At 34.5% G+C, this 26,712-nt stretch overlaps 1 protein-coding gene across 2 annotated transcripts in view; it reads right to left on the reverse strand.

Annotated features, from left to right (window-relative positions):
* Positions 1–26,712, reverse strand: part of LOC115442155 (cyclic AMP response element-binding protein A) — a 122,905-nt gene that overhangs the window by 95,407 nt on the left and 786 nt on the right. The window lies entirely within an intron of this gene.

Raw genomic sequence — 26,712 nt, forward strand, 5'->3', positions numbered from 1 at the left:
TTGCCCACGCGATTAAGTGCTCAACTTCAACACGACCTTTCGAATAGGGAGCTATTTTATTAGGCCAGGGCAGTCTTCACCTAAATTCAAGCTAAGAGAGGAGCACTAGTAGTTTCTCTTGGACTTGGCTGAAGAGTTCTAAGATTATATAGAGAGGACATTGGAAAGATTGTCATACAATAATTTTGCTCTCATTCGATGGTTACTTAATCTACTGTGAAATAGTAAAGTACCAATGTAAAATACTTCATATTACTTCCATGTCGTGATTTGCATGGTGTTAATGCGTCTATTAGCAATTTTTTTTGTAAATATGTTTCATTTTTTAATATCTAAGGACGCCGTGACATCTTGTCACACAAATAAGACAACGACTTATTACCTGGTAATAACTTTTGGAGCCCAAATTTGGCTCTGATATCCGATTTATAACTATACTGTTTAATGTCTTTACCTAAACCTATTTAAAGACAGAATTATATTCAATTGACCATCTCAAATGTCGAAGTACAGCGCCAGTAAAACAGCTTTGATATAGGTTAGTTTATCAAAGGTTATAAGGCATACGCCCAAGGTCGAACCTATCGATTATAAAAGCTAACAATGCAGTGAATGTTGACAGTGTATGTTGAACAATAACTGCATTCCCGGGACGAGGGGAGTCACAACTTTGTTATGTTATGATTCATTCAATTACACCATTATTGTCGATTGAGGATGCCGAGCGCGGCGCTCGAGTTTTTGTCTTATGACTTGAGGATTTGAATGAGAAATGTTCTTATTAACCTGTAAAATTAATTTAGTTTAATTATGAAGAGAGATATCGCTTCTTGCCAGTCGAAACTAGCCATCTTATAGGGGGGGGGATGAATTACGTATCAAATAGAGGAACCTCGTGCCCCCATTCACTCTATGTGAGACACAATTGTCATCTTCGATAATATTAAAAGCCCAATTTTGAAAAATTGTGAAAATAAAACATCTTATGGGGTTATTTTGTAGTGTTTGTTGTCCGCGTTAGTTATTCACCTGAATACATAACCAAATCACGAAATATGATAAGATATCAAAATATATAACATTGCCATGATCATAAATGGTGTAAACAATGAAAGTATTCCCATATCTCACAACTACAACTTTGACTATCCAAAATCATATGTATACGAATACTTTCCAAACAACCTTCGCAATGTTAGTGTCCTTTTTAATAATCTTAACAATACAACTTCAACCAACAATCTACAACTATAAATAGAACTCTATAATAGTACCCATTAATATCGCATAGACTTAACAAGAAATCCTTAGACGATTGCCAAGTAGTTCAAGTTAATAAGGACCTTAGCCGTGGTGGTGTGCCAACTGTTGCATCACTTCCTACCTAGAGAATGACGGATAGTAAAAGAATATTCCTGAGACATCGTGACGGCATCGGATGTAGGCTTACTAGATGTGGTTGTTTGAATAAAAATAGAATATTATTTCTGTGGTTTTGAGACATTATGTGGGATACCAACGGCTTATTATCGGAATTTTGTTAATGAACAATAGTCATTTTTTTTTAATTTAATGATTCGAAATAAAATTTAAATAAGTATAAACAGTTGATTTATAAATGAGGTGCCGAAACTCTGCATTATGCGATTATTTGATACGTAGTTCTCTTTACCTCATTACTTTATTGGAGAAGTTTTGTCGCAGCTGAGGGATATAGCTTAAACGAGCTAATAAAAATCTATAATTTTGTGTGTAAAGATACATAAATGAATTTCTCATACACTGATCATGATGATCACGTGAAGTTTTCATTGATTAACTAAAACCTTCGTAAACAAGGTAAGCTCGTTTTTGTTATAGCAAATTCCAATTAGAGGGTCTCCCACTTGATGCGATTCAGGTATTTCCCTAAACCGTTTACGAAAGCAGTGTCATTCAAATTTCAAAATATCGTAGCACTCTGCAATTTACTCAATAACACACCTTTTAAGTGTCAGTCAGTGTTTATTGTATCAATTATCGAATTACACTTACTTGATATGAATCAAGTCCGTGCCAACTTTTTTTTGTTACATTACCTCTATTTTCAATAAACGATCCCAATCTTTTATTTGATCTATCTCAAAAATGGACCAATCAGAACAAAGTATTTTCGACATGCTTACTAATCAGTTATTTTGATTAGTTCATTCTCGGAGTCGGATTGAAGATTGAGATTAGGATCGATTATTGAAATCGAATTTAAACTATACTAATTTACCATGATACATCTACTTTAACGAACTTAGTCCGTTGTTTAAAGAGATCTAATTAAGTATAAGTAAGTTTAAAAATGTGTATCTCAGAATAAAAATAACAATGTCTCTTCTAGTAATTCCATACATCGCAACGGTACATCGACCACACCGGATATAAGCAATAAGCGACAATGGCCGCATGACACGACGTAGGGATGCGTCCATAATGTGTACCTTCAGCGTTACGTCTAGAAAACAACCGGTCACGTCTCAAACGTGATAATTATGCCGCCGCTTATTTACAGAATGTGCGGGAATATGTGAAATAGTCACGTAATAGTTAATTGTGACGTTAGCATTTTACCGTAATTAAAGGAAATTCGGATAAGTACAATAAATTTCGTCTTTATGAAAAATTCTTGAATGAGATTGTCTATGGATTTGTGGATATCAAAATGTTTTTGTCTCCTAAACGTCAAGGTAAACTACAACTTTGTCAACCGGCTAAATTATAACCGTATTTTGGTGAATAAACACATAAAGGTGTTCATTACTGGAGATTCGGAATTAACCTTTATGGCGTGACATTGAGCACAAAATGAATTATCGTCGAAATTCTGACGTTTAAGACTGATGACTCACGGAGTCACAGCTGCGAGTGCATTAGTATGCTGTTTATTTCTCATTCAATACTACTTTTAAGAAATTTAGTAGATACTATGGCTGTAGCATTGTGTCAATTTACAATATATGTTAGAGGTAAAAGCCAAAACAACATTATTTTTAAAATTCCTTTTACTAGAAAATGATGAAATATTTTATAAGCCAGTATAACTCATCGAACAAGTATGGTAAGTTACCAAGTCTTGCTAGAAGCAAGATTGAAATTGAAGTTAACTGCCTCCTATTTTAATTTATTTACTACTTGGAATGCAGAAAAGTGATAGGACGGGAAGCGGGCTGGCTGGAATAATTATAGCTGTGATAATATAATATTACCTATGATCACGAAAATGAAAGTTTTATACTATTAGCATTATGGAAAGGGTTCCTGACCAATCGAAAAAGGATTCACATGTTCTAATTTTAAAAATGATGCCATTAACTCGTTACATTCGTAACCTATTCTTTTTTCAAAAATGCCTAACGCATTCAAATACTTATACAAAACTTTACACATTACTGCGAAGAAATCAAAAATATAATTTCAAAGTAAGGTTAACTGGCAATTTCTTGCACAGACCTTGCTAACTCATCAATCACTTAGCTACGTGAGTCGACTTTTAAACGTTATTTTATTGTTTGTATTTAATCTTCGCCTAGACCGTCGTTTATATATTTGTTACTAGTTTTTGCTTGCGGCTTTACCAGCGTGAGTCTTTCGCCAGAATATAAATTCTACTGAGCACTTTTCTATAACTTAGTCTATCTGCGTGCTATCTATATCTATACAGCTATTTATGCGTTAAATGTTAACATGCATACATACAACTGAACAAACTTTTTAACCAACCTCAAAAAAGGAGGAGGTTATCAATTCGACGTGAATTTTCATTTTCATTGCTAGTTTTGTTAATAGTATAACAATTATTAAACTGTTGAAGGCATTATACTGTAGCGCAAAAGATTTTATATTATTTAAAATGTACATTTTTATGCTGATCTATAAATAAATTAATAGGAACACATAAATATGGGCGGATAAACCAACAGAACAAAAAAATGCAATGTATTATGTTTTTCTATAGATGAAAAAACAAATATCAGTTTATCTTATGAGTTTACAACAAAATATATGATATTTACACAATTTAAAGCGATTTTTTATCATTTAAGATTTAAGAAAGTAATTTATTAAATGTTTGTGTTCTGCATGAGGAAGATTAAATGGATTTAAATTGAATAATCTTTTGGTCATTAACCCAAGAATCATGTTTCACGACAAAATTGGCAGAGATTAAACGTTGCCAATTTTTTAAAATTAATTCTATACATTTCGTAAAGTACTCATCAATCTCTGCATTGTTTTCTCGCTTAAAATAAATGTCGGCAAATTAAATTGTACGCGTAATAATAATTCAATAAATCTTTGTGTGGAAATCATTACGAAATACTTTTATACCGGCTGAAAGTAATAAGTAGTTACTTTTGAGAAAAAAATATCAATGTACAATATATTGTCTTCGTTTTATTATTATTCGTATTTTATGTGCGTACTTTCACTTTTCATGTACAATAAATTGTAATAAATAAATGAATAATCGCTTCCAATAAATTAGTATTATTACTGATTGGTAAATCAGTGTTTAAACCAATTACTATATTAACACAACTGTTTCATCGAATAATTTGACAACGAAATTTATTCAAAATTCCAAAAAAAAGTAATTACATTACACTTATTTATAGTTTAATAAGGCCACGCCAGTCCGCTTCGTGACCACGAAGGCTGCAGTCTTCGAAACGTCGGGAGAAAATTATGAAAAACCGCGATAAAATCCGTAAATATAGTTTTATTTAAACTGTTTAAAAATAAAATCTTAATCAAATGCGCATAATAACATTAAATCACAATTTTTCTATTTCACATACTAACCAAACTAATAAATTCAAAGTATAAAAATAAACCTTAAATATAATAGCGCAATCAATAACAGCCACCGTGATTTATAAAACTACGTATATTGCAAGGGCAGCTGACCCCCCCCCCCCCCTGGAGATTCTAAAAAAGTTGCCAAATGTAAAGCAACCGAAGTTTTAAGTCTTTTTTTTTTAATTCACAAATTCGATTACTAATATTCCGTACGGTCAATTACGCTCTGCTCTGTTATTGTTAAAACGGGAGAGGAATATGTGCTCATTGACTTTACCTACAATTCATGCTTTTCTTATTCTCCATAGTAACGTGCTCTCCCACCCCCTCTCCGAGGCCCTCGGCTGGCGACATACTTGGTATATTATACTGCATATTGTTGCATATTGTATGTATTGCATAAATGAATAAAACCTGACACACACCCTCTGACCTCGGGTGCATGTGAAATGGAATTACGATTCGCAACACGCTTTTATAAGGAGTTTTTATGGCTACGTGACGAACCGATATCACGCTTGTATCGATAAGGCGCACGTGGTCGAAACACGCTTAACGTAGTAAAATTACGTTCAGTAGTGAAAATATCCTTTGACCTTGGCGCTGCGATGGGCTGGTTGTAATAAAAGAGCGGAATTCTGTCCCAGCGCTAGGGCTAATTTTGTGCCTTTCGGGTCTTTTTTTTTTTTTTTTTTTTTTTACGTAGGTAAATCGTCAGTTGACTATCTCCCGCCTTGGGATGGGCGGGAGGGCGTGTCAGACTTTTACTGACTGGGAAATAATATATGTTGGTCTTGTTCGTCATAGCTCCTGATACCTAGATCGCATCGTCATGATCCAATTCTTGTGCGCTCAGTCTTCATACCCAATGCACGCCCATGCACGGAGGACGTTTGCCGCGGCCATGGTCTCACAGTTCAGTGTGTATACCTCATAGTTGTAACTACACATTGTCCATGAGGGCTTGCGAACATTTCTTGGCCATCTATGGTCTTACTCAGTGTATCTTTCCTTCCCCTACATTTCCTTCTCTCTCAACTTTCCTCCAGGCCCTGCAGTCGCTAAGCCGGGTGATTCCAGTATCCCCTTCGCAGGTTTCCCCCGGTGTTGAATGCAGGGTCCGATACACAAACGATATAGGTCGCAATTCGTATCTTAGTGAGACGTTGACAGTTAGGTGTATTTTTTTGGGTAAAAATTAAAATAATATAATATCAACTCTGTATTATATACTGTCCCACTGCTGAGCACGGGCCTCCTCTACTACTGAGAGGGACTAGTCCTAATTCCACCATATTGGCGTATTGCGGATTGGTAGACTTCACACACCTTCAAAATTCCTATAGAGAACTTCTCAGGTATCCTCACGATGTTTTCCTTCACCGTTAAAGCAAGCGATAATTCACAATGTTTTTTTTTTTTTTTTGTGTACTGACTTAATCCAATTAGACTAGATTAACAGACTATTCTTGAGTGTGTAAATACTAGTAAACAATGATTTACAAAACATTAATCATGCAAAGTAGGAAATAATGCATACTTGAACAAATACAAGTAATATGACCCTTCGTAAACAATTACAGGATAAATTAATATTTTATAAATTATTTTGCTAACCTTACAATATATTTCGATTTACCTTAGGGATCAATATAGAAAACAAGCAATAAGCGAACGTATTACACCTATCAACTACTCTAACCAGCAGTAAATGGTCTCATGTACTTTATGACACCGATAAAGTATAAAACCGCACCATTGTAATAAATTTGTTGTACAGCAAAAGCAATTTGTCAAAATTATTTATTCTATAAATGCCGCATGTACTGTAAAATTTGTGGGTAATTTCACGGTGTCATTAGTAGCGAACAACGTACAGTCAGCCAAAAAAGTAGCTGTATAAATTCAAAACTGCAACGTTTCTATACATTAAATTCAATCTAAATATTCTTTTTTCTTTATCTAAAATAAAGTAAACCATTTGAAATTTATTAAGTTGAGAAAAATTTATTATTGATACAGAGGTAGAAGTTTAAAAGCGATTTGAAATTTTGGAGTTGTTCAACTACTTTTATGTCTGACTGTACGAACAGATGTATCCAAATGTTCATTTTGTGTCATTCATATTTTTGTTTTCTATTTCCGTATAAACATGACGTTTTAGATGGCAGATCTCAAGTATACTTGGGGCTTGTATGATTTTGGTTTTGTCTATTTCAATATCAGTGAGTGCTGGTAGTAGGACATATTTTATATTATACACAAGGTGTAAATACCCGCCACAGTGGCTCACGTATGCGTGTCGCGTTCCGGAATCAGCCTGTGTATCCGGTTCCAACAGGCTGGCATAATTGTGTCGACTGCCGAGGGGTAATCATCTCTCGTCAGTAGATATTCTATTAGACGATTTAGCGATACGACTGCCCATAAACAGCAGAAACACCATCCGACACCTTGAATTACAAAGTATTGTTTGGTATTCCACTGCGCTCGCCATCCTGCGACATGACATGTTAAGTCTCATTATGTCAAGTAATTGTTGCAATGTTCTTCAAACGAGAACACAACCGTGACTAAACACTGCTGCTTGGCGGCAGAAATTGACATTGCGGTGGTACCTACCCAGGCGGTCTTTCACATATGAGAAACCTACCACCAGTTCTACACCAATTTAAAAATGAAAATATATATCTTAGGCACACGTAGTTGAACTACTCATTCCTAATGTTCTACACAAAATTCAATACCAATCGTAAAATGTTTACCTTAATGTTAGTAAAACTTGGAGAAACTTCAAGCGTTGCAATTCAAATTCTTTAGCATGAAGCCGTTGAAAATCATAACGCATTAGAATATAAGTACAGAACTATTGCGATACGTATTAGAAATCTTAGCAATTAAACTTGATGAAGGAACTTGTAGCGATAGTACTAACCATTGTACACCATAGATTTAAGACAATGTATTAATCTTATTTATGTCTATTTAACAATGGTTACAATAAAGAGTATTTGTATTTATAATGAAGATTAATTAAGCAACTACGATTGTCCCGTATTAAATGTTTATTGTTCCCGACTAACGATCACACGAAAGATGTACTTATTCTCTATTATTAGATTTGAATTAGCGGGTAGCTTGTGCCACTTCTTGACAAAACTTGTTCTGTAATATCGTGACTATTTAAAAACAAATAAAGATTTTAATACTTCTTTGCGTATGAATTTATCTTTATCTATAATTAGTTACGCTGAAGAGTTTGATTATTTGTTTAAAGGCGCTTCTCAAGAATTACTAAACAGATTTTCGAAAAAAAAATAATTTATAGGAAGCTATATTACTTCCGAGTGTGATAGATTTATTATCCCGGAAAATAGGTTTAACGCAGGCAGCTTTAACAAAAGCTAACACTTAAATTCTGATTGACGTAAAATGTAAGAATTATCAATTTCCATAAAACATACATTTGAACACAAACGTGATAAATGAAGGGAACGAATCACGATAATATCAAAAGGAATGTACTAAACCACCCGCCTGAAACCTAAATAGTGTTTAAATGGTTTACTTTGTCTACTAATGTCTGACGAATTGTGACAAATAAAATCTAACCGTATTCAAATTTACTTAGAGTTTATTTACCTCTACAGTCCAATTTACAGGCCAATTATTCCTATTTAGGTTATTAAATAAATGTGTTGTTTTGGTCGAGGAAGAAGATACTGCAGGTTAAAATCGCTATAGCTTGCTACAGCAAACAATTTGTAGTATAGATGTAACTAAAGACCTTCTACTCACGTAATGTTATAATACAAAAGCTAATTTAAATCCTAAGTAACAACATAGTACATAATTTTATAATAAACATGATCCTTGATGCAGGAAAATCATTATTTTCCTTAACCAAGGTGCGGTTCAGTATTCGTGTTTTGTTTTTATAGCTGCTACGAGTAAAATATTAGGTAATTTTATCCACGAAGATGTGCTGCACTATTTTTTTAGCGGCGGTGTCGCGGTGACTGTCTCGGTGGCTTGTACAGCATGCGCAGTACGGCAGCGCTCTGAGGTCTTGGGTTCGAATCCCAGGTCGGGCAAAGTGATATTTGAGTATTTCAGCTCAGTATCAATCTGGAGTCTGGAATTTGTGCCCGATATGGCGATAGGCTCGCCCCCTATCACATCATGGGACGGAACACACTTGGTGAAAAGTTGGTTGCGCCCTGGTTACCCCTTCTTGGATAAATGCGTGATGTGTTTTTGTGTTTGTATTACAGGATAAGGGGCTGATCCAAGCCTCAGCATCGACGCTATCCATCGTAATGTGCTCATGCGGCTCACGCGCACAATAAGCTATTAGGGAAAGTAGTAGGGTGCGTTTTCGTGGATGAAATGATCTATGAGAGGAGTTTTATAATGAAGAGATGCTTATATTTTATTTCCAAATGTTTCTATATTTGGTTACAATTTACGTTCTGCTAAATTACATAAGCGGCGATAGCCTAGTTGGATGTGGAACGGACTGCCGAGACGAATGTCCGCAGGTTCAAATCCCAAGGGCACACACCTCTGACTTTTCTAAAAAATCATGTGTGTATTCTTTGTGAATTTATCGTTCGCTTTAACGGCGAAGGAAAACATCGTGAGGAAACCTGCACATCTGAGAAGTTCTCTATAGGAATATCGAAGGTGCGTGAAGTCTACCAATCCGCACTAGGCCAGCGTGGTGGACTAAAGCCTAATCCCTCTCAGTAGTAGAGGAGGCCCGTGCTCAGCAGTGGGCAAGTATATAATACAGGGCTGATATTATTATTTATTATAAATTACATGTTCATCGCATAGGCTGAGGGAGAAGGACGAGGCTCCGCTATTTGATACATAATTCATTCCCCCCTCCCTGATACTTTAATTAAAGACCAGTCCGCAATTATGTGCAGTAAATTTTAGAAGTCGAAAAATAATCCTATATTTTTTATTTACATTTATGAGGATAATGGTAATTTGTAGTTTTTGCGGTCATGCGTACAATGGTCAGGCATTCGTTATTTTAAAAACGGTGCAAATATATTCTGTATTGTGACCACCCAGAACAGATTGTCATAAAAGCGATACACTTTAACTTATTTTAATTTGCGACTTATCTCGGGGCCTCGATATAAACCAGAGAAACGAGGGTGAAGATGATTACAAACTATCTTACGTTTGTTTGTATCAGTAGACAGGGATGGATTTGTATGTAAGGTGTCGTGGTCTATCCCTACATCCACACTTGCAGGGCTAATGGGTATTGAAATTGAATTACTTTTTCTTTTTATTGCTTTCTTATTGAATATATAATCAGGTATTTTAATTGCTTTTTGTACCGTTTAAATTAATAATTAATCCATAGAAAATCTAAACTGACCTTATAAGAATCTATGGTTAGATCGAAATGTTATTTCTATAGCAGTTGGCCAGAACAGGATGAAAACAACTTATAAATTACAAACACAGAGACGACCAAATTAGACACCGAGTCTCGACCCCCAACTGAAATACGTCCCTGAACGCACCAAGTTGTAATCACATAACAAATAGGATATAGAAGCCGTAATTTTTTGCATCTCAGTATCTTATATAATCGTTAACTAGCGGAGGTCAATGTGACAGACAAAGGCGCGGGGGGCAACGGGGGTCACCTTCACCTTGCAAGAGTATACAAGTTGCACTTTACATTATACTCATATTGCTGATGATGATTGCTTAATTAACGCATCTCCGTTATTCAAGAATAACCTTTTTTTATATGGGCAAAATCCTCTTGGATCCCCGTCGTTCATATGCAAGGTAGACGGTGTATGTCGGATTTTGACCGACTAAAAACCCCATGGCCTCCTTCAGCACTTTGGAATGACTCCGGGACCTCGAACCGAACACGCCGAAGCCATTCCAGTGCTAGCATTTTAAGCAAGACTCAGGGGAACATCACCGGTCCCCCGACATTCAAGACTAACCTACCTCATTGGTTCATGTATTCTGTCTCATTTTAGATGTATCAGTGCCGAAGGGTTTAATAACCCGATTTCTGCTTCCCTTTAAGTAGAATTTATGTAGAATCTAACTATCATAACGATTTGCAGACTACATTCATGTATATTAGTACCTATATGTTGTGTCGGGTTCTAGTAAGTATAGTTAGATTTTTGTCATTAATATGGTTATGATTAATTATAATAAAAGCCCCACTAAGGCATGGTCGAGTTGCTATACTGCGCCAACATTTCAACAAAATGAACCTTCGAGTAACGGAACAGCAGTCAAATAAAGAATTTTATATGCCTACATAAACAATATAAACACTGAAATATTTAAAGGACATCGTGTCCGCTATCGGAACGACCTCAACATTTAAAAGGAGTCGAATGACTGAATTGTAACAGTAAGTTTCAAAATGCAACCGGATCCGAGGCGACTGCGCCGACTGCATGGCGAAAGCATGTTACATAACTATCAATGCAAACCATTCGGTTAGCGTTATCAAGCGATAAATTTTATTCGCTCACGGTCGAATAATCGACTTATTCCGCGGTGATAACGACTAGTAAACCATAGTGATTGTGACGAATATAATTTGGATTTACTTTAAAATAATATGATTTTAATGCATGAAATCGAACCTTCCATAGAAGTAACACAAAAAACGTGTGACGTGATAATCCATCACTGCCTAACATGACGTGACGATATTATTTTCAATATTGACTAGTGTTAAGCTATAAGAATCATTCTCTACTTCTTTTATATTTTTCATTTACTTATTTCTTCACCTCACTATTGAAAGTACAAATAAAAAGAATTATGAACCTAAACAAGTTACCTTTCATCGTGGTAATCAGGAAGTCGCGTTACAGAATACTTATTGTCATCGGTTTATTCCCACGAGGTCGAGCCTTCATACGGACAGAGCCACGGGTAAAAGTAATATAACAAACAGTATTATAACTACTGATTGCACCACACTTCAAGATTTAACATTCGCCTTATCCCAAATAACTACGTCTCACCTACTAAGTTCAAAGTTATGGTTAATACATTTTTAGATATATGAGATAGGACAACAGTTCTAATAGAGGACATTGGGGGGGATGAATTACGTACCAAATAGTGGACCCCCCCTCCCGCTCTCACCTTATGTGAACGAAAACCAATGTAACGTAGTTACTAAGAGATCATCTAAATATTATAATATGAAACCATTAGTAAAGGAAAAAAATAGAGCACGTTCATTACTAAAGACTTAATTTATATACAAATGCCTATATTCTTTACAATAGAGCGAAGCCTTTGATATGCACAATGATTTTTACGTTGCGTCTACTGAGGCTAAGACCTATTAGTACATAAATTATATCCGATTGTGAGTGGAAAGCGAAGGAAGGCGGCGAGGTTTATCTAAAAGGGAAACAACACTACTGGTATTAAAGATATTGTTGATATTCATAATAAATTAGATACGTAATCGTAAGTAATAAATGTAATAGATCTAAGACTAACGTTATAGGTACAAATGTTACGAAATGTGCGAATAGTTGATTTGAGAGAGATGGTCTAATCATTATGTAAGAAAAACTCAAGCTTTGTCTAACTTCGAGTATTATATAGAAAATATTGCTCACATGGGCGTAGACGGAGAGGGAGGAGACGCGTTGGTTTTTAAATCCCCCGAAATAAAGTCTATTCAATTAACAATTGATTGGTTTTAGATTTTTTAAGATTACAACCTTCTGTTATTTTTTTCAAATGATTGTGAACGTAATTCAATGCACAATCTTGTTGTTTTTTCAAACCCAGATACTAAAATCTGGCTATGCCCGTGATGCTACATACAAATTCCAAAATTATTACATTGATACTCAAAACCATTATCTGTCTCCATTGACATAGTGTATTCTAGAAAACATAATCAAAATATTAAGATTAGGCAAGTGTCGCTAAAAGCGATAAGCCTTCATCTTTATTAACATATTAATTTCACTTTTTATCTATTTTTGACAAGTTTATCGGTACATCGGAAGCGACAAGAAACGTACTTGATAAAAATGACAACGAAAGTAGGACGATAGTTGGTTAACAGTAACTATCTCACGGAGATGCCAAGTGCCATCGAGTTTTGGAGGAGGGGATTCCCGTTTCCAGGGCTCTAGATGCAGTGTCCCACAAAATAATACTTAGTGTCTATACACTACGTGCAATGATGAAGATTATTTAACTATATAATGTACACACTAATTATATCTTAACTAAAATGTTCAAATCTACAACAAAATTTTGCTATTACAAATATATCGGAACCGTTTTTATTGTTTTAAACGCTATAAAAGTTTCATATGAGGTTATATTTAGGTACATCTTTTAATTCCCAAGTTAATTCCTACACCGTGTTAACTTCCCACAAGTCTTAAGTTGGCAACCCTATACACATCACACACGCCACTTGTGAACTGGGACGCCGGAGCGACACTTTTACTTGTTGCATTAATGTGTCTCGTCCTCATTATGCTAAACATCATGAATAATTCGTTTTAATACTGGACTAGGCCGTTCTACTTGCACGCTTTTTGATTTCTCGTTGCATCACTGTTTTAGTAAAAAGTCACCCAATTGCCCGCATAATTATTATTGGGAGTTGTGTCATGAAATTCCTTTGCTCAACGTTTCGATGCACGCAGAAAAATACAGTGTATTATTATTGCTTTTGTATATAAATGTTGAGTACAATTAATATGTTATAACGGGTCATAAAAAATACATGTCATAAATGTTAACACTAATTGTGTTATACCAAAAACATAATGATTAATTGCATTTCCTTAAATGTCATTACATAAATTTTTGTATTTTATTAAATTCTTTAAAACTAGTATGATAATACAGTGTCACCGCTTCGAAGTTGCACGTGTTCCATGTTTAAAACCAGTTTTCTATTAGATTTTTAATACTAACATAAATATTAAATTCCAATTTTATATGCGTGCTAAGGAATGTAAAATATAGATTTTTAATGGTATTGAGGGTGGCTGAGAGCCTTTGCCTTCTCCTTAAGGAGTAAATCAAACCAAAAAAAAAAGGTATTGAGGGACACAATGGTTGCAGGTACTTTTGAGGTTAAGAAATCAACCGTTTTAGAGCGGAAATAAACTTTATTACTTGTGTAAGTACTTGATTTTTTTAGGGATATTTCCCGAAATTCCTGTATTTTGGGCATTGCTTAACTCAGTGTTTACAAAAATAAATCTGACAACAATGTGTTTATTTGTAAATAAAACTAAAAATATCCTTAAATGAATTTATTTTTTGTGTTAAATCCGCTGTTTAGTTAAAAAAACTTGAAAGACAAATAATTTTTAAAGAGATATTGAACAAAAATGTGTATATATCGTAAAAGTTGTGCACCGATAAGCCGGAGTAGAGTATTTTGATAATTATGTAACTTGGTCACATTGCGTACAACCAGCGATAATGTCATTGTTGCAAATTGGCCCGGTTTTTAATTGTAACCATTTGACTTTATGATTTCTGAACTTAAATAGTGAATTATGCAGATATCAAGGAGAAATACTGACCATACCAACTGCTTATCGTAATTATGGACTATAGTTACGTAATTTCATTAAAATTTTAAGATAGTAAATATATACCTACTTATTAATTATGCTGTTCACAAAATGTTTAATGTAATTTGTTACGAACAGTTTAATCTGGCTGCATCTAGATACTTGTGTTCCTATTTGCTCTCAGTTATACTACCTTTGTAATACCTAATGGATGCTCTTTCAAGCACTCTGTGATAATTAATAAATAACTTTCTTACAAAAATTAGGACTCACAAACTTTTTTTTGCTTGCCTTTTCTTATAATAAAGAATTAAATTTTCTTAAAATCAACATAAACTTTATTGCTGCTTTATTGCTGAATAACATATATTATTCTATGCAGAAACCACCTACATCTTTCTACGTTGCAAAATAAAAGAACAAAGCCGTTAATAAACTGAAAGTCCAAGGAATCCAATAGCGGTGATCGGCGGAACCGATTGAGCGTGTCGACGTTACAAGCAACGTGATCGCGTCCGATCCGCGGTCCGAATACGAACTAGAGAGTTATGTGAAAGTTATACAATTTTTACAAGTTTTAATTTATATCGTTGCTGAATTATTGCACATTTGCCGTTTGGGAAGTGAAATTTGCAATGTTTGCCGGTAAACTTTCGTAATAGTCCAGACGCCGCAGCATAATACTAAAGAAATTGACAATCACAAATCAGACACCGACATTCCGATAAGTTTAAAACTCGACAATTCATTACACTAACAGGTTAAGGATCAGAATGCACTTTACGTATAATGGAAAGTGAATTACGTAATGCAATCAATATATAATTAGTTAATTAAGGTCGACGTGAGGCAGTTAGGGCCGAGGCGCGTTATCGGATGTCGGAACTCTGACTTCACGCGACACTGGGCCACTTCTCCCGGCAATTGTGGCGGTGATTATTTATTTATAATCATTTTTTTTATCTGACTACGTTTGTTAGCCTGGCAGGGCCGGCTTATAGAAACACACCTGAGTTTTGGGTGAGTGTTTTAAGAACCCCTGGAGTTCTCATCGAGTGATGGCAACGTACGTTTATTCATAAAAGTGACATCCTCATTAGAAATTAAAAGGTTATAATATTCACTAATATAATCTCATTTCACTTTGGATGTTAATTAGATAATAATAAAATTAAAAATCACATAAAATATAACAGTCAACTTATAAGACATCGAAAACGGATCAAGATTTATCAAAAAACAACATAAAAGCATTAAGTTCACAATCTACATCAAAAACTAAATGATCCCAATCAATATACGCGGCAATGAACGTATACACATGTATACCTTCTTATAATTTGCAATTTATGAAACCTGATTGGCTCGGATGTTTGTTTCATTGTTTATTACACGTGACGCGTTGTAAAACTCGTCTCGTTTATCAGTAATCACCTTTAATTCGATGCAATAAGGTGCAATTTCCAGTTGAACAAGTGATAAGTTATCTTAAGTGGAGAACCTGTATTATCTTTTAAAGTAGGTCTGGAATAAGCGTCGGTAAATAATATTAATAAAAAAACTTGTAGTCAAGCGCATCTATAGTTGACACTAGAATACATGAGATAAGTTTATTTAGGTTATGTGGAAATGAGCGTATGTTAATATTGCATGATTGTAACAATGTTTTATAATTTGTAAACTCTACTTTTATGTAGGACTTTAACAACAATATGGAGTTGCGTTTTTATCATTCGTTTTGTGGAAAATTTATCACTATCTCTAATGATAATGATTTCTTATGTTTACGCGAATGTTGGACATCTCTAATGATGTTTCACGTCTTGTTTACGAAATTTGAAAATATCACGAAATATGATATTGGTATCTATTTAGCTTTAGTAAAACATTCATGAAGAGTTAATAAAGATCTAAGAAATTGTCGCATGTAAGTCCAATTCATGTACCTATTACCTAAGAATTTCTCCATCGAAAATCAAGTAATGCAACACCGAAATTTCCTCATTAATCAATAAATCAATCAATCAAATTACAAAGACCTAAGTAAGCCAGGAATGATAAGACACTAAATAGAAGAAACTACAATAATTACTTCGCGTAAACAATTTTTCCAAAACCGTAAGGATTCTAATAAATTACTTAGCAGATTAAATTGACTTCACGCCTTGTATAACTGAGTTACGTTTACCACAGAAAATTGAAAAGCCTGCACAGTATTACAGGTTTAATTCAATATTGAGGGAACATAATGTATGCGGCTTACCACATTATTCAATTTTCTTAACGTGCAACATCATTGTCATTAATTTTCTCATTATAGGCAACATTTTGAACAATGAATATAATTGGAATATTTGCCAAACTGTTAATTAACTTGTGTGTGTCCCTTTATTACCAACTTATAGTTTCGTGGTAGTTAAGATGTAACAAGACATTGTTGCTTTATGATCATGTTCGTCTTTTATTACTATTGTAGTGAATAATAAAATCGCCTTGAATTATGTATTTTTCATTATGTTCATTTATTATTTTAGGGTACTCAACAAGTACATAGACAATTTACAAGGTATCTCAGATAAGTGGTAATAACCGAATAGACAATACAATCATTATAATTACTGACGTGTACCTATTTAAATTAAACACATTTAAAGGTCCTAATAAAATAAGGGTCAAAATGCGCTTCTAAGCCAGTGTTATTACCGAGTTTGAAATAAATAGCATTACAGAAATCTAGTCTAGTATTCTTACAAACGACGTCGACAATCCCGTTAATTCAATTTACTATCGAATTTCGACTGAACGGAGGGAGTCCTATATTATCAAATAACGTTACGTTTATGGATGGTGTTAACAAACGAGTCGGTGCAGTAAATGTGCCGCTAGACGGTGCTAATGAAGAATGACAATTGTTTCATTTCATAGCGGACTCTCTAAATTCACGGTGCGCCCGCGATCCACCAGAGGAATGCAAACGAATGGGTGACGCGCCGACGCCTTTCACACGCGAACCGGAGTTTTGTGCATCATTTTAAATAAATGTAAGAACATATTTGCTGGTGGTAGGATATATTTTATATCCGCCGCGATAGCAAGGTTTTAAAACCCGCCATAGTGGCCCGCGTACCTGTATATCCGGTTCCAACAGGCCGGCATAATAGTGTCGACTGTTGCAAGTCAATCATCTCTCGTCAGTCGACATTCTATTGGACCCCCCTGTATTTACCATCAGATGCGATGAGGTCACTTTGCTGTGGCCGCATAAAAAATGCTGTTTATTAACAAACTGTAGATGGCTATTATATTTTTTCGTAGAATACGCGCCAACTTCAACGTTCACAACTTTACTATTCGTAGGTGAAAATACGACTATGTGTTATGATGCTTGCATCTCTTTTCATACTCTTTACGGTAAGAATATTAAGTTTATGTTCAAACTAATCTAAATCGTTATCTGTGCTCGTAACTTTTTTATGGGTAACGTAAGTCGAATCTCGTGTGACCTATGCCTCTATGATCTTTACCAAGCATTCGCATGGTCAGGTCAACGAACTGGTGATGCGGGACCAAGACCCGGATGCAGATTAGGAAAATTCTAGAAATAAGAAATTTTGTATGTTCGTACTCTTGTCGCATAGTAAACGATGGCTCAGTAACCTTGTGAAGGCCGTCTGAGACCATCGCAGATTGTTAATTCAGAAAAAGTTTGTACGCACATAGATAATGAGGTGTTTACTGAAGATAGACAAGGAACAAATATTTTTTCACTAACGAACTGATTTTCCTGAATTTGGACATCGAACATATTAACTAAAAATTACATATTTGTCCGTAGTTACTAGTATGGCACTAAATTTCAGCTTGGCCATGAGTAAAAAATAAATATATTTATTATTCCGTCCAAAAAAGGAGTTCTGTTAATGAATATTAAAAACTAAGGTTAGTTAGAGGGGAACACCGCAGAATACTAAACGATTCGTGTAGATGCATTTGAAGTAGCAGTACTGGATTTACAAGTAGCGGGCGTAGAAATAATTCTAGAATTCCAGCGAATGGATGAATCCGAAAATATATCAGGTCGGTTTTGGTGAGAAAGTAGTTTGTTACTAGTTTCTAACACAGAAAAAGTTATATAGTACGGTAACAATCAAGCAATTCTTATAGATTTTGATCGCTTAAAAAAGAAACATTCATATTTTTGGATGTGAAGAAATTAGACATTGTTTTGGTAGGGGCCCGATGAAATGAAAGTATATATTCAATTGACAGCATAACTTTTATTATAAGAACCATATACGTATGTTATTATAAAAAAGAAAAATACTCGTAAGCAACGTGTGACATTGTCAGCGATACACTTGCGTAAACACCTTGTTTTCGAAACTATATCTGTGACGCAACTGAAAAGGCATGGGTACGTATTAACGCAAGCCGCAACCCATTGTTACTCTTATAAACACGAGTATTAATCATTTTTCATCTAATGCCATATCAAATTAATCTTACCCATAGTTTCTTCATTAAAATTGATGGTTTTTAATGCTGGTAGCACCAACGGATTAAAAAATATAAAGAACAAAGTTCAGTAATTCATACTTTGCTCAATTATTTCATAAATTCATCCAGTCTTAGAAACCATTTACTCTTGACAGTATGTCTGAAGTCTGAACATGAGTTACCTACATCATTCTAACTTCAAGTACGAGCAAGATAACATCCCGGACTGAATAATCACGGATTATAAAATTTTTTATTGAAGTGACTGCCTCGGTGGCGTAGTGGTACTGCAAGCGTGGTACGACAGCGCTCTGAGGACCTGGGTTCGAATCCCGGGTCAGGTAAAGTGATATTTGGGTTTTTCTGCTGAGTATCAGCCCGGAGTCTGGAATTTGTGCCTGATATGGCGATAGACTCGCCCCCTATCACATCATGAGACGGAACACACTTGGCGAAAAGTGGGTGCCTTGGTTGCGCCTTTGCATACCCCTTCGGAGATAAATGCGTGATGTTGTGTGTGTTTATTGAAGTAGAAACAAAAATTCTATGAATTTAAGATTTACGTCAATATGCAAATACGCGATAAGGGCACGGTACAGAACCGAGGCCGTTCGGAAAATTGCATACATCGTGCTCTAGATACTTACCAAGCTAGAATAACTACGCATGCCCATAAGTGTCAATTCATAATCATTGTATACTCGAACAGCAATGGTAAGCTAGGTTGCACTTCAAATTGTAATACGTGTACGACAAAGTCGCCTCGCTGTACCTGATGGTAAGTGGAGTGGGGTCCAATAGAATGTCGACTGACGAGGTATGATTACCTCTCGGAAGTCGACACAATTATGCCGGCCTGTTGTAACCGGATATATACAGGCTGATTCCGGAACGCGACACACTTACGTCGGCCATTATGGCGGGTTTTAACACCTTGTGTTAGTCGCTGTCCGGGCGGATATAAAATATATCCTACCACAACCATATATGAATAACTGATGAGATTTGAGACATTTACTTTGTTATATTCAGGTACTTTTATAAATAACGCAAAATATTCGTTAACATTAAATACTTTTACTTGCAATGAAAGGCTAAATATTTATACATGTTATATAATCACATTATATGTATATACATATATAGGTATTAAAGATAAGCCGAGTTCACGCGCGTGCTGCGATAATATTATTTATTCGTTAACAAATTTTTTAGTTAATTATTAAATTGCAAATTTCCTTCTTAAACATCTACTCATTATTATTTTTTCTAACGAGTTTCCTGCTTTTTATTTAGATATTTTGTTTCAAACTGTGTTAAGGACAAACTAATTAGTTGTTATATGCGTTTGAAATTGTTCGAACAGCATTGATAAAGTAACATGCTCATTTGAGCCCACCTAAGTGAGCCGCGGTCCGAGATCAGCCTGTGTATATTCGTTTCTAACATGCCGGTATAATAGCAGTTTATTTAACAGTATAAAAGTGACTTACTTTAATACAATTTCAAGCATCTAGTAAATTCTCAGGCTATGCAAAAGCCTTACTTTCTTCCAATTTCTCCGGTGGCCTGCTAAATCCCTCCCATCTTGTTTCAAATCTTTTTTGTCTGACAGTTTATCACATAATTAATTTTAGCTTTTAAATTCATGTTAATAACGTGCATTATTCAAATGTTTTTTTTGTTTATGAATATAATGTTTGATTAGTCAGTCAATACGGTATGAACAGGTGTAAATATAAATAAATGATCATATTTTTCTGACTTTGTGATGTATCGTACGTTTTACATAAACTCGATTATAAGTTTTCGATCAACTTTTGAAAAGGTCATGGTTATTTTAAAAAGCTATAATATAGAAGTATCTAATTAACATTTAAGACGTAGTACCTATTTATTCTTCGCTGCGTTACTTTTGAACCCAAATAAATATGACACCTGTGCTATATAAAATTGAAAATATCGAAACGATACATGCATCATCATTAAACATTTAAACATATAAAATTAAGGAACACAATAAATTACTAAAACATTTTTATTTCCTAAAATAAATTAATTAATACTTATACCAATTATTCTTGAAATTCGTCATTTAGTCTCTCAAGGTAAATTTTGTACAGTTTTGTGTGACGTTGCAATTTTCATTAGCACAATATGCTAATAATCAACGATCTATCGCTAAACACTAATGCGTTATTTAGAAGCAAATATTCCTAACCGTAAAGTAATGACGATTAATCCGGAAAGGAAATTCAATTACCATCGTATAGCGACCGCGAGCGGTAACAGTAAGGATTGTAGGGCTGTCATACGGATACTAAATAGGTTAATATACTCACTTGTGAAAGGGTCTTACTCTATTCTACTACTCTAAGGTCTACTATTTTATTTTTATTATTATGTATAACGTAATGCAGTGCTCGGACTCTTGGTAGAGGCAAATATTGGACATTAAATTTGATTGATATGTAAAGGTATTAAATTATTACCGTTGCTTTTAAATGACTTGTTTTTTCATTAATGTTATAAGTATTCATTGGTATTGATACTTGTAATGTAAATTCAAAGAAATTAGGTAGATGTTGCACATTTGTTCACAATTCACACTTGAATAAACTAACAAACATTAACTATAGTGTCTAGAGGAGATATGGGACATAATAAGTCATACAGTACTTGTAGAAGTTATAAAAAACTACTAAAATAACATGGCTGTGATGCGCATGATCCAACAAGGGAATATAAATTTAATACACCTATAAAATTTTATGAAGATGAGGAATTGAATAATGTTTACCATAATTCTCATAAATTTTAAGTTAGAATTAATATAAAATCAACGTTAAGATATTACAAATAAAGTTCAACCAACAGTTACCATTTCATTACGATTTAAAAACGTGCTTCGACAAAGGCACTGGTGAACCCTACATCCATTCTTGGTATCTATGACACATAGACCGGACGCCGGATGATCGGTGACTTTTTGGGGAAGGGAAGCGTACAGCTACTCCATATGCCTTCCTAAATGTGTTAGACCATAAATAAAGAACCGAGCACTCTTTACGTAGTCGCTTTTATTTTAAACTTGCTTTTGATTACGACTTCGCTTGCGTAATATACTTTTTTAGTGATAAAAGTCCTCCTACACATTTTCCCAGGATAAAAAGTCGCAAACTATCTCTATACAAAATTTCATCGAAATCATTTCGGTAGTATTTGAGTTTATCGCTTTCAGACAAACATATAGACAGACGCGGCGAGGAGACTTTGTTTATAATACATAAGGGTCATGTCGCGGTACTTATTACATTACTAATTCCCTGACCCTAGAATTTAATTAAAACTGACCTATTATTTTTCATTAAAGAATAACCGCTGTGTCATTAACTTATCCTCCATTTTTGATAAAACATGGGAAAATCGTAACGATGAAATTTTAAAGATGTACTTTCGACTGATTTTTCTACTCTATTAGAAAAAAAATATAATGCAACAAATTTGATCGCATCATATACTTACTTTTACAGTAACTATAAATATTCTAAAGTGTTTAATTATGCCGGTTTACATTGTCCGCATGATATCCCTCACCTAGCAATAGCAATGATGAATATGAAGAAGTTAATATAGTAAAAAAAACCGCCTCCGGCTTCGGGCCTCTTAGTTCAATGTACCAGGTCGTCGCACCACGTTGTACCGTACGGCGCAACCATAAGAAATGTACACCAAGCCAACCTGACCAAACGCAGAGGTGCGCACGCACACGGCAAATGGCCGCATGCAAATCCCCTCCGCAATTTTGCCGTGTTATCAACCATTAAACGTCCAGCCGTGACGTCAACGCATAGTTGAGAGAACAAATTACAGGTGCTAGTTTGACAGTCTGTGCATGACCCTAGCCAAAATGTTAAGACATCTTGTTGGGAGCGGAATGAATTTAAATATTATAAATATTTATATATAGCGTTTCCCGCGGCTCCGCCCGCGTTATAAAGTTTTTCAGGCTAAAGTTTTCCGTTATGAAAGTAGTAGTTTCCCGGGAGCCTATGATCTTCCCAGGGTCTCAAACTGTCTCCATACCAAATTTCATCTTAATACGTTGGGTAGTTTTTGAGTTCAACACGTTCAGGCAGACAGATGCAGCGGGAGACTTTGTTTTGTAATATATTTTTTAGAACTTTTTAAGAGGAACAATCCCGTCATACATCATTGTTGCATAACTTAAACCGTTTACGCAGCGCACGCAACGGAAGCTCTCAAAACTAATAAATTGTCCCCGTTTTTGCAACATGTTTCATTATTGCTCCGCTCCTATTGGTCATAGCGTGATGATATATAACTAAGAGCACTTCACAAACAAAGGGCTATTCAACACAAAAAGAATCTTTCAGTTCGAATCGGTAGTTCCTGAGATTAGCCATTACTGCTCCGCTCCTATTGGGTATAGCGTGATGATATATAGGCTATAGCACTCCACGAAGAAAGGGCTATCCAACGCAAAAAGATTTTTTCAGTTTGGACCGGTAGTTCCTGAGATTAACCATTACTGCTCCGCTCCTATTAGGTATAGCGTGATGATATATAACCTATAGCACTCTACGAACAAAGGGCTATCCAACGTAAAAATATTTTTTCAGTTTGGACCGGTAGTTCCTGATATCAGCCATTACTGCTCCGCTCCTATTGGGTATAGCGTGATGATATATAGCCTATAGCACTCCACGAACAAAGGGCTATCCAACGCAAAAAGAATTTTTCAGTTTGGACCGGTAGTTCCTGATATCAGCCATTACTGCTCCGCTCCTATTGGGTATAGCGTGATGATATATAGCCTATAGCACTCCACGAACAAAGGGCTATCCAACGCAAAAAGAATTTTTCAGTTTGGACCGGTAGTTCCTGAGATTAGCGCGTTCAAACAAACAAACAAACAAACAAACAAACAAACAAACAAACAAACAAACAAACAAACAAACTCTTCAGCTTTATATAATAGTATAGATAAATAAATATGATATGAATACATTTCAATACGGACAGTGATATTATAATTTAGGTGTAAAATTGAGATTTCTAACATTCGTTACGCGTTTTTGTCTTCTCCTTTATTGTTACAATATCTTAATATATTATATTATTGAATATGTTATTGGTAATGAAAATTAGAAAAAGAGATTTATAGGCCGTTATATTGTAATACGGGTCCTGGGTTATTGCAATAAAAAAAAATTTACACACTTTTGACTTAAGAAATAGGTACTAGAAAAAGGTTGTTGATATACAGTAAGCTACAAAAGTTGCTGAAGAATTTTAAAAAATTAAATCACCTTTAAACTTTTGTACCCGTATCAACAATTGTTTTTTCTTCATTATAACAAACTTCATATGGTTCACTTTATTTAACCTAAAGAAAAATAATATTTCGATTAAAGTTAATGTGAAGAAGCGGTTTTATTTTTCTAAAGTGTTCGGCTACGTTTGACTATACTTATTACCTAGTACCCTTCAAAGTATACATAGCCAAGTAAGTATCTATGAAAATTTCTTCCGATGACCACATATTATCAGAAAAGTTTTAGGTACTTAAGTAAGTTTATGCGAATGCTCGGCAAATCCCACGTGATGTGTAAGCGCCTTTCCCAGAATATTTTTGTTTTGCATTGTCTTAATGGAATATCGGATCTGCACTTTGCGTGATCTTCGTTTTATACTAGATAAAACTTTATACATTTGCACGTGGATTGTTGTTATTAAATTGATATTGTAATTTTAATCGAGTAGTGGACTTTATGTTTCGTTAAGTTTATTCTCCAATGTGAATTGAACCATGATTTTTCAAAAGTTTTCCTTTAAAATTCACTACTTAGTACAAACTAAAAGTTAAAATATCTACGCAAATAATATTTTACTCATCAAAATAATTCCGAAATCATTGGGAGTGAGATTAATCGCCTACCCTCAGTCTACAATAGGGCGGGCCAGAGAGACTTAAATCTCCCGATTTTATCAAGGCGCCATTTAAAAGCAATTTCAATCATACTAAATAAAATATCTAATGAAATAGAAAACATTGACGTCGATAATATTTTAAATGACAAAAGTTCCAGAATTAATGATGACACAGAAACGCTTGCAAAACATGTGTGATCAAGTGAAGTCGCAATTATAATTATAATAACCATAAAATATTAATTGTAATATGAATATTCAAAAATATTGTCACCCACTTAGTATGATAAAGTATGTTTTGTCAAGTGTTTCAAACATTCAAATATTTTCGAATGTGCATTCGTTATTATTTACGATAAAATATCCTTAATCCACTGCAGCGGTGTGCGTTTTCATCTTTGAACGCGTAGCGAAACAAAAAATTGTTTTGCTTCTATGAGAACTGTTATCGACTCGCGTTGTTTTTTCTATTAGTGCCGGCAAATAGTAACAGTGCACGTTTTTCCTGTTGTATCTACAATTCTAGAATACTATAAATAAAATCTTGATAACCGTAGCTAGTCTTAAGTGTGTATCGTCAACGAATAATGCGTTACAATCTGAGGATAGGATAAGGATAGCGCTCTACATTATGTGACTCTACTTCATTAAATATTAAAGGAATTATTGTCAAAATAACTATAGTAATATAACAAAAAATATTTCCTTTCACTTGATGCCTATACAAGTATCTATTGCCAGCACAGGTATCTTTTAAATCAGTCTCAAACTTAAACTTTTTAAAAGGCACCACTCCTGACTGATGGTAATATTTAGGTACTTTACTCTTCTATTTCTATTGAAAATATAGAAACAGGACTTTAAACTCTAAGTTTAGGGCCTTACCTGGTAAGTAAACTATGTTTTTTTATTTATCATATACCTACTGCCACCTACACTTAAAGTTGTAGAATGATATTTGTGGTATAAATAATTACTCAAGTACAGGTATAAAAATAAATACTTAATATTTTTTTTAATTTATTATTGGGGCCTGCATAAAAAGACACGTATATTTGAGATATTCAACATTTGTATGCAATCTACCGTTACAAGTATTTAGATCAAATCTTTAAAATTTCCTTAACTGTTACTTACATTGTTTTCTAAAAAGGTATAACACTCCTAATCACGTAATAGGTATCTAATGTATCTTCGTTTTGCTTTCTCCAATAGGTATCTACCTAGATACAAGGTTTAGTAGTATTTTGAGGTCTACTGTTTAGTTTAAGTACATCAAGCGTGTTTATAGCAGATCTACACAAGTGTTAAAGTCACACATAATAATAACGTGAAAGTGTTACTCGCTAATGGACATTCGATTAACATCGTAACCGTCTTTACAAACACTTAGTATGTAATCACCATCATTAAATCCAATATTTACTCGATCACCATCTTGCATCGCAAGATCTTCATTTTTAATATAAACTTTCTATAGAAAAGCGTATACAATTGACATTACTGCATACAATATTTTTAACTGCACGACATACCTAACAATTCAGCTTTTCATTGTACATTTTATTACATTCTTTGTATAAATAGCGTCTGTTTTACACGCTTCTATGATATACATATACATATGTTTAATATCTACACTACACAGTATGAACAGTTAAGTTTTCCATACAAGGTGTCAATTAAATCCACATGGGCGCGAGGGATAGGTTTTATCAAGTTTCCAAAGGTATTTCCATGTTGGCAATTACGCAGATAAATACTACTGGAAATACCCAGTTTCGAGACCAATAATAAGTGTACACCTGAACAGTATACCTACGTATTGACAGCATAACAA

This window comes from Manduca sexta, chromosome 22, assembly GCF_014839805.1.
Source record: "Manduca sexta isolate Smith_Timp_Sample1 chromosome 22, JHU_Msex_v1.0, whole genome shotgun sequence".
NCBI classification, from domain to species: Eukaryota; Metazoa; Arthropoda; class Insecta; order Lepidoptera; family Sphingidae; genus Manduca; species Manduca sexta.